Source organism: Chaetodon trifascialis, chromosome 1 (genome assembly GCF_039877785.1).
Source record: "Chaetodon trifascialis isolate fChaTrf1 chromosome 1, fChaTrf1.hap1, whole genome shotgun sequence".
Taxonomy (NCBI): Eukaryota; Metazoa; Chordata; class Actinopteri; order Chaetodontiformes; family Chaetodontidae; genus Chaetodon; species Chaetodon trifascialis.
The window spans coordinates 7,924,348-7,939,728 of NC_092056.1; positions in this window are offsets into that span (position 1 = coordinate 7,924,348).

The following is a 15,381-nucleotide window of genomic DNA, read 5'->3' on the forward strand; positions in this document are numbered from 1 at the left end:
GCCGCAGCCTACCAATAAGCAGCGCTCTCGCTCCGGTCCCTCCCCCACCATCCGTCTCTCCTCACTTGGTTCGGGCTTCTCTGCCTTGCTATGGCTTCCTTCCTTTTTTTTTTTTCTTTTTTTCCTGGAGCTTGGAGAGAAAAGAAAAAAAACGACCCCCCTCCCTCCCGTTCTCCTCCTGTGTGACCCCGTATTGCCCCCCCTCCCCTCCCCTCCCCTCCGTTAAACCCCATCCCCCAACTCCAAGTCAGCAATAGCGCCTAGTTAAAATCATTTCAGCTGAGTTGGGGCTGCTTAGTAAAACACAGCTTTGGAAGTGTTTGGAATTAGATGGTTTAAGCACACATCGCCTCCTGCAGATGTTTCTATTAAAAGTGGAGAAATTATTAATGGCAGCAATATAAAAGTGTGGAGAAAAAGTTTTACATGCATGACAAACCCATACATTTTGCACGTACAGAGCAAACTGTGCTATAACATAACTTTTAATCTGGAAACACATACCACACATATATATTTTTTTTTCGATAAAACAATACTACAAACATTATTGCATGCTATAAACACAATAAATCTCTATTGGAATGTGACCTGATCCCTGTCCTGGTGTTGCTCGAGCCTGATCTATACATAGGCATTAGGCATTCTGCGCGTGTGTGTAAACATCAGTGTGAGGACGTGTTCTCGTATGCATGCGAAGCCCAAGTCGTCCCTGAACGTGTCGGATCATTCCAACCAGGTCCGCAAGGCCCAACAATGGGGGCCCATTTGCACCCCATTAGAGAAGCAGGTTAGCAGATGTGTGAGAATCTCTCCCACATGAACATCCTCACCCACTCACACACACACTCCTGACAGCCCCCATTATGAGCTGAGAAAGTGGGATCTGCATCTCAATACTTGCACAGGAAACACTAGTTTGCACTGCTGATCTGCCTGATCCCGGTTTGGCACTTCTTTCGTGTCTTTGTGCCCGCCTGTCCCTCACTTGTCCCACCCTTTTCCTCTTTTTTTTTTTCCAATTCTTGATAATCCAGTCTCTTCATTTGACAGAAGCTTTCTTCTTCCTCGGGCCCCCTATAGTTCTCCATTTTCCTCCAGTCTCACCAGGGTTATCTCGGCTGATAAAGTCTACTCTGTCATTTGTGTGACTTTCATCGCCTTCCTTCTGGCCTGTCATTCTTAAATCTTAGCGCACAGTGTTTCCATCAGTCCTGGGTTACTTCTGTGTGACGTCTCTGTATCCTGTGGGGACTGAATCAGCACGAGCATCTATTATGGTGGGAGAGGGGGAAGATGGATAGATCAATGTGTCGAAGGTGTATGCAGACGGAGGTAGTGAGTGTCAGGATGGGTGAATACATGTATGGATCTGTGGGTGGCTGGTGATTGGTGGGTGTATTGATTGGTCTCTTTTTCCAGTGAATTGACAGTTTTACCATGGGTGTAATGGCAATGTGACACATTTCAGAAGGTTTTAATGGGTTCTGGTGTGCTCCTGTTGGCTTTGACAGCTCTCAATCTGCCACCAACGCAAGGATAGTGAAAGGATAACCCATTATTTCTTATTAAAGACCATCAGAAATAACATATGTGATAGCAAAGACTAGTGAGGTTGAGGCAGGATGTTGATTATCCCGAGAAACCTCTGCATTTTAAAAAAATTCAATGCAAAACATAATTTTTCTTAAACAAACCTCACATTTAAGACAACAGATGATTAAATGGAGACATGTTTATGAACACAGCAGTAATAGAAGTGGAGCAGATGGTTGAATGACAAAGGTCTCTGAGACAGAGAGTGTGTTTGGATTGATAGTGAGCATGTATTGATGTAGGGAGATGGACGGATGGATGGTGGGAGTGCAGAGTGATGTGCGTGGAGGATGGGGGTAGACAGAGGACAGAAGGCCTGTGCTAAAGCCTGATATTCTCCCTGGGGGACCCTGCAGTGTGTAGGTCAACCCCAGGGGGTGTGTGAGGGTGGGCCTCGGGGTGCAGAGGAGAATGTGAGGGCTTGGCCTTAGGTTGGGCCTACCAGAGAGTGCAGCACCCTCCACTCCCTTATTTACTGCCTGAAATGCCAGTACAGATGGCCATGTGTCAAGGATGGGGGCTGCAGGATTAAGGTTGGGACTAAGGCCAAAGATGGCGAGAACCACAAAATTGGATGTTTTACTACAGCAACATCATTTGAGAATATGAAAACCCAGCAGAGCAAGTTCAGAAGACACATAGAGAATAACCAAAGCTGTCAAGCTGAACTTAAACGTGTGAAAGACAGCTCGCCTGACTTAGTGTTACTGTAAAAATAAGGAAAAGACATACAAAGACTCTGCTGTGAGCGGTCCATTTTTCAGATCTGATGAGATGACATTAAGAGCAGCAGTGGTGTGCTAACTAGGAGAAATGGCTGTGTGCTCTGTGGCTTGGCTTGAGTGTTCTATCAGATGGCTGCCTCTCGGGGTGGGGGCAGTCTGGACTGAACCTCCATGGTGACCTCTGATTGATTAAGAGGCCATTTCTGGCACTTGTCTGGCCTGGGGCACCATTTGTCACCTGACTGTGCAGTCCTGTTGAGAAGCTTCGTGTCCTCCAATCTAGGCCTTCATTCAGACCTTTTTCTCTAAATCCCCAACTCAGCCGTATCCACCGGGGCCACCCATGTCAAAAATCTGTTCACTCACTCTGGTGCTCAGCCTTTTGGATTAGAGTAAACACCAAATGGCAGGTTAAAACATAACCAAATACACTACACATGAAACACTTTCTCTGCAAGTGATACCAGACTGCTTTGTCTTGAGCTGCTGTTTTTTTAAATTTAACGTCAGAATTAAACACATTTTTATCAAGGAATCATCATATAGGCTTTTTCATTTGTGTTGGTTTTGAGTGACGTACTAATTACCAAAAAGAAAAAAAAAAAAGGGTATTTATTTTTCCTCTGTGATAGCAAGTGATTCCGTATGTCAGCTGCTTTGTGTTGTGATTTGAATTGCAGGTGATTACAGGTTTGCCATCACTACAATTGGACCATGAAAGAACACCATCCAGACCCCCTCCTTTGTATAATTATAATGTAGAACTAACAAAGCTCTGACTGTACTTGAGATGCTGATGACTCAGCGAGTGTTGATATAAGGTTTTCTGATATCGCTGTGTTGGTGTTGTTCCTACATCAACATCACAACATCATAATTAATGTTGCTGCAGGATCATCATAGCTACTGACCAAAATACGTCTGCATAGGGTGCAGGTCATGGTGGATTGAACGGGTCATGCGCTGGACTTTGTTAGTTTGTTTGTTAGTTAGTTTGTGTTAGCTCCTGTGTGGAACTTATTGCTGAGTTGTTATTTTTAGACTTCGTTCACTTATTATTTTCAGTTTTCTGCTGCAGCTTGGTCACATTTAAGTATCAAAACTACTTCAGGAAAAGATCATGATTTGGGTTAAAATGCACCCTTTCACAATGTTAGCCATCATATTAGAAAGGCTAACTTTATTAATTATGATGCAATAACCAAGCCAACATAGTGATATGAATTTCTATGCTGGTATAAGATGAATGACGAGTAACGTCCAGTGGGAATCAGTGCTAATGTTAGAAAGCTAGGCGAGCTAGCCTGCAGTTTGTCAGTGGAAGGCATACTGCATTCTCCCTAAAGTTTGATATTGTTAAAGGCACAGATGTCCGTGCTCCAGTCAGTCGTGCACCACAGACGCTGACACCACGTCACTAGCATCACCGGCCCTCAAGGGTCGGCCACCTGCTGCCGTGGGAAAGGTCCAGCCAGGAAGGAAGCTTTGATGCTGTTCACAGAAATACGACCAAAAACTGTTTTTCCTGCTTTTTAAAAAAGGGAAAAATATGCACAATGGTTGTTGTGTTATTTTTATTTATATTTATATTTCCTTACACAAAAAATCAGCAGAATTAAGAACTAAAAGTTCAGTTTGACTTTAAGTAAAGAACAGTTCATAAGTGTTTGGATCCAAATGTCAAACTTACATTATTGCCCCACTTTAGGTGGGCTGCATGTCACAGATTGTTGATTTGATGATTATGCCATCCAATTTGCATCGTCAGCTGCTTTTATAGAAGATTCATCTCAACCAGAGGTCAGAGGAAGGTGACAAGTTTTACAGCCAACAGTTTAACGCACTGACTGGAAGTGGGGCTGAAGCATCTATCTGTAATTTGCAGTGAAATGACCTGTGCTCTGCACATATTGCTCCTTCGGCTTCCTTTTTTATATGAGATTATTTTGTAGATGAGGGAAAGAGGGAAGCAAATCTATTTTGTTGTAACTTGTTTTCTGCTCTAAATTTAAGGAAATTATGGTATCTAGTTTGCTTTGATGAAATCCCGATGACTGCCACATTTACTCAAGGAAATGCACGGAAAGGTATGAAATAAATTCTGATATAATGTAATTGTGTTTATTAGAGTTTTCTTGGGGAAAATGAGAATGCTAATCATATTCATAGCCAGTGCTGTGGGTAATTTGCAGCCTGCGATAAGCTACCATATCAGTGTGAACTGCTGATGATTGAGTGACACACATGACATTTTCATCTCATTATTTATTGATCCCATTTCAGTTCCCATCTAAATGTTTTAATCTGCTCGGCGATGGAGGCGCTCACGTAAGAGAGTTATATGAAATGTTCCTGGATTTGAGCCGATGGTGACACAGTTGCCCTCTGTTTTATGTATAAAATGAATGACGATGTGAATATAATGCAATGCCACCTTGACACCATTAGGACAACACTTCCACCAATTAAGGGTAATACTCCTGGCCTAAGCCTAACACTGACATTCACGTGGTGTGGGAGGGAGCCCATTGTTAGGGGGCAAAAGTTTTATTACTCCTGATAATGATAATAAATGCCTCCACCCACACACTATGCCCTTCATTATAGCATTGATCCCATCACATCTCTGCGAAAATCCATCACTGTAGCGCCGTTAATGAATGCTCCAAACATAGCAGTCAACCGCACGGATGATCCAAGACCCTGTCACGTTCTCAGTAATGAAGTTAATGAGCTAACAGAGCAGCCAACATTTTCAGGAAGGAAGGATATGACTTTATTTAGTGTCGAAGAGGACAGAAGTGGGATTTAACAGGCTGAGGTGGAAGTGTGAACAGGAAAGGAAGAGCCACAGAGGTTGCTCCGTTCACACGCTCCGAAGTATGGGTCTATTCTTATGTGAGCTCCCTCTGGCACACATACGTAGACAGCCATGCACACCACAGACACACATGCACACACACATGCAGACAGGTGGCGTGTGTGGTACTGACTGTATGGTGAACAGCTGTGTGTAGGAGCTTGTGCTGGGCGAGCTGGGAGATAGCTGTTGCATTCTCCGACCTTACCACCGGACGCAGCATTTGACACAGACAGACAGACAGACACACACGGAGGGCAGCTGCAAGGTGCCATTCAAGGGCCCCAAAGCCAACTGCACCCACCCACACAAAACTCACTGTCTCCAGCATGATATTCTGCCTTTGAATTGCAGCCAGATGACCCTGCCTCTGCTGCACATCACAAAACTGTAGGAATATCCTGTATCTGTAAGCGCTCTGCCAAAGGTCTGTCTCCAACCAGTTCCACAACCTGCTAATGGGAGCACTTAAACCACAACTGCTGGCCCAAATATTTACCTACCCCCTTACCCAGTCATAAGCCCCAGCATCAAACCCTGACCCACCTCCCATCCTGGCTGTCAGTCGCCAGCTTAGTCCTCCTTGGGGCTCGGAGGCTATCAGGGATTTAAGGGAAAAGCCCTTTATCCGGGGACTTTCTCTTTGGGTTGCGGCAAGCAAATGTCTCATGTCAGCGAAACACCATAAATGCTGCAAATGTCATCTTTTCTGCCGCTCAGAGGTGGCAAACAAACTTTTCTGAGAGAGCAAACACATGGCATATAGTTTATGAGAGAAAGAAATCGTTCTAGGGATTGTGGGGCGAGTGCTTAATTTGCTCTTTATAGAGCTTCGTATTTATTTTAATTCTACATCTGTCTTTGCACGCATGCATTTTCATATCCTTGCGTGCATTGCAGTGGGTGCGTAAAGGTTATGCTGGTGGGTTGTGATGCTACATGCTGATTAACCCTTAGGTGGATTGTATGGGCTAATCTGGGGAATTAAGGTCCCAGCCCTCAGGAATGCCACTGGCTTCTAGATCCAGACCAGGTGTCCACACATAGTCAGCTGGGGGCCAAGGTGTGGGGGTGTGCTTGTAAGAGAGGAAATGTCAAGAATGGCCTCACCTGCATGACAATAGCAAATGCTGAGTTTTACAAGGGGGACCGGTATGCTGGAATTCACTGGGCCGTCCTCATTTACATCAACTGTTCATGTGCATGCAGATGCTTCCAACTGCGGAGCAAATGTTAATGCTCACACCCACATCATGCCTGCTTATGCTCTCTCATACCAAACACACAATTCCTCACTGCACACTGTATCAGCTCCATTTACGCTTTTATCAGTTGTGCCATTACTCTTTGCCTGATCCAGCATGTACAGACAGAGTCCAGTACATTTGTGCAATACAGGCACAGGATGACGTACCATGTTATTATTAACAGGAATATTGCATAAAAATGCCGAGTCTCCCACCATTTTACTGTTGTTGGACTTCTGGCTCGGCTTTGCTTTATGTCCAGTTGGTTCTGACACACCTTATTATAGAACAGCCCAATTGTGGTGAGTGAGAGATAGAGCCAGCGTCACCTGTCCCTTTAATAAAGGTGGCATTAGGAGAGACAGCAGGGAGGAGAGCAGCTGGAGAAGGTAATCCCGTCTCTCCAGGTCAACCACCAGACAAGCTGTAGCAGGCCCCACTAACTCTAGCCTAATTAACACACACCAGCAGGGAAATCGGTCCCTCTCAGCCCCATATAGCAGCACACACACAGTTCTCCAGACAGCCATTGCAGGGTTAATTCTTTCCAGTCTCTACACTTGGGGATTTGACCAGCTCCAACATGCTTCGGCTGCTGCTTCCCGGCTTCTGTGTCACACCTCCTCAGGCGATCAAGAGATAGATGAGTAGATGGGATTTGCTAGAATGCAAGATTGGGATTTTATGTGAAAGTTTCACGTACATGTGTCACCAGTTTACGTCAGAGCTTTTTTTGTCAGTGCCACGCCGAATTCACAAACACCCTGCAGAGTCAGCCTTAAAAAGTAATTTCACCAAATTTCTAAAAACATTAGAAGCTACATTCATAAAATTCTCTTTTCAGAAACAGTACCCTGGCTATTACCTGGATAACCCACAGAACACACTGTCAACATTTTTCAAAGGGACTATTTCTTCAGTATAGACAGTCATAGAATCAATTATCTTCACAGGGAGGTCTGTAGGTTAATCAGAGTAACAAGGGAATTGTTTTTAAATGTAGTTTTACAATGCTTTTTGGCTTTAAAGGGCATGTGAAAACATACAGTCTGGCAAGGACAACAAAATTTAATGTTCCTCCACTAGCTTGGGGGCGGGAACAGGAACTGAAAATAAAACCAGAAAATTTGATTTTTTTTGTAATTTTGATGAAACAACTTTTAAAATGTAATGTGCAATAAAACATCCCGCTGGTTATGCAGATATACATTACAACCATCCAGGCTGTAAACAAGCCAACAGTTCAGGCAGCTAATCTGAACCACTTTTCTGCAGGTAAAACACTTAAAACATAAAGTTGTCCTGTTAACTGTGATGGATGCTAACAACAGACAGTTTGGTTAATGGTTTTAGCATTTGCCTTTATTTTGTCTTCTGCCTAGAGTGAGGTTTTGGATTTTGTTTGAAGCTGACTGTCTCATTGCTCCTGTTTTTCGCTGCGTCAGACTACGTTTCAGCAATTCCTCGTGTGCGTATTCCCCGATCTCAGCATTCACCCTCAGCACCGTGTTGTTATTATTGATAGGAATGATGGACAAAACTACAAAAGTAAGACTCCAGTTGTAATAAGACAGAAATGTCCTTTAATGCCTGCAAGTGTGGTCAGTGAAAAGAAAACTTCTGAAATCTATCACTGATGCTGAGCTAACAGACACAGACAGCTCCTCTCTCACCACTGGACAGCATGAAGGATTTAGAAATATGTCTAAGACTTTCCCTCTGACTGTCACCGGCCAGGTGGAACGTGAAATACACACCGCCACAAACACTTGGAGAGACAGCCGTGTGTGGCGGCGGGACAGAGATGTGCAACCCCTGGCGTCTGACCCCTCACACACTCCTCCACAGCACCACTCATCCATTTCTCATCCCCCTCCCACGCATGCCCGTCTTCAAGTGTGTCTCCAGCCGAATGGTGGTAGGGGGGCGTTGGGTGCGCGAGGGTATCAGGTGTCATTTAAAAAAAGCAGTTGTCAGGACTGGCTGAAAATGGAGCATGACTTTATTCAGTCTAAATTGTAGCCTGGTGAAAACAGCGTGGCCTCTCGGTGCCCTCCCTGGAGTGGAGTGGCCGTTTCTGTACAGCCCTAAGAGTCAGTTTAATGGAACTCTATTAAGTGCTCTGTTTTTATGGGATTGATTTCTCCTTCCTGTTGCGCCAAATGAATATTTCGATAGATTTCTCTGCTCCTGCTGGATGCCAGCTGCCATTGAATAAAAATAGCGTCTTATGTCTCCCACAGGTAGATTATATGTATTTAAATGGAGTAAACCAAACTCATTTCTCTGCTAAGTCATCTGGCTGTAGCAGAATCACACAGCCCCACACACACACACACACACACACACACACACACAAACACACACATACACACACTCACTTCACACTTTTTTTCCTCTCTATTAGCCTCACACACAAAAGTGCATGTCCACACACACCCACAGCTGGTGGGGATTAGAGGAGAGGAAGCAGAGTGAACACACAGGGTTTGAGAGTCAAAACAACGGAGCTGGACTTGACCTTTGACCTGCATGGCCATTCATCTGTTGATAACATCAGTCAGTTCCATAAGACAGGCCCAGAGTGTGTACAGGCCATTAAGACAGTCACTTTATGGAGAATAAAAATCCCATCTCTGACAATACACACTCCCTTCTAAAGGATTTAACTTAAGATAGTGATGACTGCAAAGTATAAGGCTATATGATAATTAATGGCTTCCATTAGAGGGAAAACCCTTTCTCTGCACTTTTCCTGGTAGATGGAGTGCTGAAGTAGCTTAGCTCTGTGTTTCTGTCCTACCTGGGGCTATAGACAAGTGGTATCCTGCATGTTAAATAAAGTCTTTCCCCCCTCGGAGCCCCTCCTCTGCGGTCCCCATTCCTCAAGTTAAATCAAGTCTTTCCCTGCTCTTCACATCTCTGCCTCCTCCTCTGTCTCCATCCAGGCATTCTTAATGGGATCATTTCTTATATTATAATATCTCAGTAATCTTCATCATATCACATTTCCTCGCAGTTTGTCGAGTACGGTGATAGAAAGGGAACAGTGAATATTTCCTCTGATGAAGACTGAATAATTAATATTGTCTCTGTATGCTGTATGATATGGGTGTGTGTCTTTATCTCTGCAGAGACAGTTAAGTGTGCATGTGTGTGTCAGTGGACCGTTGTTGTGGGATGTTAATTTTATCTCCCATCCGGCTGCTGGCCGTGTCGTGGACTAAGTAGAGTCATTTACCAAAGGTTACAGCTGCAGTCATGGATACCAGCAGATGATAAGTCATACCAATGAGCCTTGTCCTAGGTAGTCACGCTTTATATTCAGTGCTTCTCGCCATTTTGCTGTCTCCCTTCCTGACGTGCTTCTTTTTATCTGTCTGCATTTACCTCTTTATTTTCCAGTCTTTTCCCCTTTCTTTTATCTCTACGAAATCCTGCTAATTCCCTCACCCTTTTCGTGATAGAGAAGAGCTAACCAGCTTGTAGCTGCCAGGAGGTTATTATTCAGTCTGCCATTTTCAGCGGATCATGGCATCTACACCACTATATTATATCCACCGCTATGGAGATATGGAAATGAGACAGCAACTCTCAGCAGGGGCTCTGAAAACACTTGTATATACTTCGTAGGCAGGGATGCTGCTGGGCCAGTGGCCAGTGCCCTGGGTTTCTCATTTCTCCAAGAGGTAAATGGTGCTGACTTGCCACTTTCTCACAACACCAGCCTTGCCCTTGTTACAAAGAGAGCTGAATGGAGGTTTATTTTTATTTTTTCTTCTATAGCTTGTCCTCGTGTTTGCAGCCAAATGGCAGAAACAACAGGTATTGTGTGACAGTGAGGTTAGGAGGCGGTTTCGAATTGGTTTAGCGGAGCGGTAAAGTGGAGAGCATGGATGAGAGCAGAGCGGAGCACTGGGGATGGGGGGAGGAATTATGTAGCTTTGAAAATGCATACGAGTTTCTGGCAGGTTTAGAGAGTTAATTACTTGAAAACACCAGGCAGGCTTGTAATAAACTTGTCTTTACCATATTTCCTATATGACAGCAAAACATAATTTTAATTCTATACTCTAAAGGGAATGCGTTTGGCCAGGCTGTCTGCCAGTGTATTTAAATGCTAAATATCTAATCTGGAAATACATGTTATCTCAATCTAATGCACCACTTTCCTATTTCACTACATATATATATAGTGCTTTTTTGATATATTCAACCCCGCTTTGTGACATAACCCAAAACTGCCAATGCTTTCTAATTCTAAATTTGAAAGGCTATATTTCATGATTTTATGTGAGCTCTTGCCAGCTTTGTTACGGCATGCTCTTTGATCTCGGTACCAGAGTTTTGAAAAGCAAAAACACTTTCAAATACCTTATTTTATTTGTAATAGAGTATCGGTGTGAGGGAGCACGGCCAAACATGGCCTCCACAGCACTCTCCTCAACTCTCGGGTGTTTCCCTGAAAGACCTGCGGCGTCCTGATAAGTGAATGCATCACATGGACGCATACTGCTCAGCCCATGTGAACATGTAGTCAGCAGTAATTCCATAATGAGCAGTTTGTGTGTATCTGTTTTCGTGTGTTTGTTTTGCTGTTTGCCCGCCGGTCTGAGCCTGTGTGTACACGTAGGGCCATGACTGATGCACAGCCAATCCCTAGACTTGGGGAAGATGTATGTGGGTGAAAAGTGAACTCAGTAATGAACACTCTGAGCTCGTGTATGACGAAGATTGTGACTGTATGCTTGCGACTCAGTCTCTTGCCTAAGGGGGGTCTGGGCTGTGGTTTCAAGCTTTTGAACAGAAGGAGTGATTAGGCAGGAGAGGCAGACTGAGTTGTGTGTCAGTAGCATGACTAGCCGTGTGTGAGCACAGGATGAATGCTCTGTGGTGGCTGGATTTCCCCCTAGATCAAGCGCACACTGTTTTCAGATGACTGTTTTTAGTAACAGCTGTCAGCCTCTGCTTTGGACATGAAAGACTTTGATAGGAGGCAAGAAGGGCAAGATCTAAAGACCAGGGATCCAAACACAAAAGCAGTACAAAGTAATTCCAGCCATTCTGTTTAGCATTGACACTTTTTATTATGTGGGTAGGCAATATTGCTGTCTGAGCACGCCACTGCTTTAGGCTGTAACACACTGACACACCTGCCTGAGTCAGCTGAGTCAGGACACGCGCAGCTGGAGACATGTGGGTGTGCACATCTTTATTTACCATAGTTTGGGTTGAACATGGGCTCATATTTTTCCTCCTTGCTCTCAATGTCTTTCTTTATCGTTCTTCCGCTCTTGGTTGTCGTTGCGCTTCCCCTCCTCCTCCTGAGGTTGTGATATGCCTCTGAAAGCTCTGTGGGAGGAGATCAGCCCTCCTGTCCTCTCTGTTTGTGTCCTTGCAGCCCCATCCTGCTCTGCACAACTTGCTGGCCACAGGCAGCTCAGGGAGTGCAGCGCTAATTGTGCAGGTCGTTGAGGTTATGCAGCCTCTCTGAGTCTTTCTACTCTCTCTGGCTCTGCATCCCTCTCTTTGATGCGGTTTGCACTCCGCTCTCCACTCAGTTACTGTATAATAATGCATGACATCACAGTTTACATTGCCATGACAAATAAATACTGCACTGTGATGTCTGACTCTGGAAACTTTAAGTGCATCACTGTTGTAGAAGTTTACTTTCTTGTTCACGAGAGAGGTTAATCGTGTCGGGAATCCTTGAAAGCTTCCACATTTTTCAGCACAGCCTCTGCTCATCTAAAATCATTTAGAGCTTGTTTTGTTTTCTCTCTTCTTCCCCTCTGTGTGTAATGTAGGAAATGTAGGAGATGTCTGTCTTTTCAGCGGGTTCCGTTGTCTTTTGTGTGTCTTGTCTGAAACAGCATGTCAGCCAGGCGGGGCGGCTCTGGGAGGATGTGTGTGTGAGAAAAAGAGAGTGTGTGTGTTGAATGAAATGTAAAAAGCAGTACGCCTGCCTGCACACACACACAACAGCCTTTGGCCTAATGGGAGCTGACACTCTGACAGGCTCTCTGAGCTCTTTATCTGGGCCTCTCGCCTTCACAATTTGTGTGCGTGCATGCATGTTTGTGCCTGTGCATTTGTGTGTTGCGTGTTTCTTCATGCTTGTGTGTGTGCATGCATGCGCATGTGTGACCCCAGTGGTGGTAGTCGTCAGGCCCCTAGAGAGTTCTTTAACCCCCTAACAGAGTCAGTCTCATTTACATTGAAATAGAAGAGTGGCAGGGCCTCTTTATGGACTGTTTGCTTTTGCTCTATAGAAAAGCCTCAACTCCACCTCTCTCTCACACACACAAGTGCATGCATGCGCACACGCACATACATACACACATACAGAGTCACATCAGATACATGGGAATTTACTCTTCTGCAGGTCACACAGTTGGTTTTCCAAACTGTTGGACTGTTATGTCCTCTTTACAGATCAGAATTGTGCGTGCGTGCGTGCGTGCGTGCGTGCGTGCGTGCGTGCGTGCGTGCGTGCGTGCGTGCGTGTGTGTGTGTGTGCATGAATTATGAGGGGTCTGAAGGGGCTGCTGGGTCTGGTCTGTGTGACTGAGGCCATGTGGTTGTTAGCTGAGTGTTTTTTCCACCTCACACTATAGCTCTCCTACCTTCCTAATGATTGCTGGTCAGAGCTGATCTGGGACCCCCGATTGACATCAACTAGCTGGTCCCACACTCCAGATAAATGCTGCCTGAGACATGAGATGTCAGATCAGATGTTAGACAGAGCTGCTGGCACAGGACAAAGTAAAATTGTGGAACCAGCAACAAAACGAAATCATTGCGCTGCAAAGCAACAACCTACTACTGAGAACAGCCGTTTTTAAAACTGACTTAGTTCAATGACCCAAACCTGGAAAACCAGCTCTGATCAGCATCATCATCACCGCCACCTGATGTCAGATGACTTTCCAAGAGAAGCAGTTCCAGTCAATGGATGAAGACTGAAATGGCCCTTGATAGCAAAAAGGTTTCTGCTCTAGAGGAGAAGCTCTAAATCTGACCCCGGACCAGTGTCTCTGCCAACTCAAGGCAGAAAGAGGTTTCCAAAGTTGGTGGTGGCTGCCAGAGAGAGCGCAGGTCTAATTATAGCAAGCAGGAAGTGAGTGGGAAGGAACCCTTTGATGATCCATACAATTATAGTTCTTTCAGGGAAGTACTGTGGCTGAGGAGGGGAGCATCTCTCCTCCTCTCCCGTCTCGAGCCTGTTTCACTGCCTCTAACATATAGCAAGGACTTTTGCCCTCTTTGCAGGCGTAACGTAGTGTTTTCCCCACTATCTTCCTTCTTATCTTCCTGTAAAGGCTTTCCATAAAAAAGGAGAGCAGAGAGCGCTGTTTGAAGTCAAGTGGCTGGGTAAAGAGCAAATAGAGTCAATGTTTTCCACCTGTCTCGCTCGCTCTTCTCTAATTTCTGCCTGATAAATGTTGACTTATACCAGCTTTTTGTGGCTTCAGCCCCACCTCCTGAGCAGGGGCAAGTGTTTCTGTTAAGGATCACAGAGGAGTGCCCAGTGGAATCTATATTTAGCCACTTTCTGTATGTGCTGTGCATGTACATGTACATGTACTTGTACTGTTACTAGGTTTGCATGCTGTGTTCATAATGGAGGATTCAAAAGTTGTGGACTGGAAAACTTAAAAGAAAAACTGACTTTAATTTTTATTAGTTAAACTATTTTTTCCCAATACAAATATAGTTTTCATTAAAATTTATGAGTTTGTTTATATGCTTTTAGAGCCAGCATAACAGGTGGTCAATAAATAGCTTGGTTGCTACAGAGCCTCTGGATCACATGGTTTCAGCTAGCGTATGGTGGGCTGTGGGGATAAAATTGGCACCAGGCAGAAAACCAAAGTGTGTCTCCAAATTGCTAAAGCTTTGCCATAATTGATATATTCCAAAAATCTTTAATGAGGATTAAGGTAGGAGAAATTTTGTCAGAAGGAGAAAGTGAAAAAAGGTTGAAGAATATTGTGAGAGAGTAACGCAGGGGCAACAAAGCTTGCAACTTCCCCAGAAGACCTCCTCTCAGTCTCGAGCTAACACCTCATTCTTATTAATTTTAATCACAACAACGCGAAGTGTAAATGTTCTTAAGCATGAATGAAGCACTTGTATGCCAGTTGCACGTTGTACTATGGCAGCCACGCTGTGTATCAGTGAGGCCATGCCCCACGGTGGAATGTCCTTGCCCTTTTAGCATGACTTTTAAACTATGTTTTTAGGATGCAACAATTAATTTTAGGTACAGTTATACATGTTTTAGCTGCACACCACTTCCCTTTCCTGTCGAGGATGAGTCATCGTGTGTGAGTGTGTGTAAGTGTGTGTGTGTGAGGGAGAAAGAGTGGTGAGTTCAGTCACCGCAGTAAGAGCAAGCCACTCTCTGCCTCACTGTGATGAGATCCAGATGGAAAGTTTCAGTGGGTTGCCCACTCTGCTAACCATTATGGTTCCTAAAATGTTCCCAAAATGTTTTTTTTCTTTCTCCCAAAGTCTCTTGTGCTCTAAGACACTTTTATACAGCGATGGACACTTTTAGGCTGACTCCCTTTTGCAATTTGTGTACTGTTATTACTGAAGTGAAGTTCCATCTGTTACATCAAAGGGCCGTTTCACTTTGCAGTATCAAGAGTTATAGTAATGCCTGAATTATCACGAGCATGCCAAACATTACCTGCAGAGCCACGCACATCAAGAGAAGAAGAGAACTGTTTGTGTTCCTTTCCAGACTCGCCCCTGAATGTCTCATTTGCAACGCCACAAACCAGATCAAAAGCATCTCTCTATATCCACAATCCTTAGTTGTAAGGAAACTCGCGCCAGGATCTTAGCATGCACACAAACACGCATTCACACAGGGACACACACTTGTACTGTACATCCAAACAGACTCAAACAGAGTGTTCTGAGCTGTGACAAACAGACC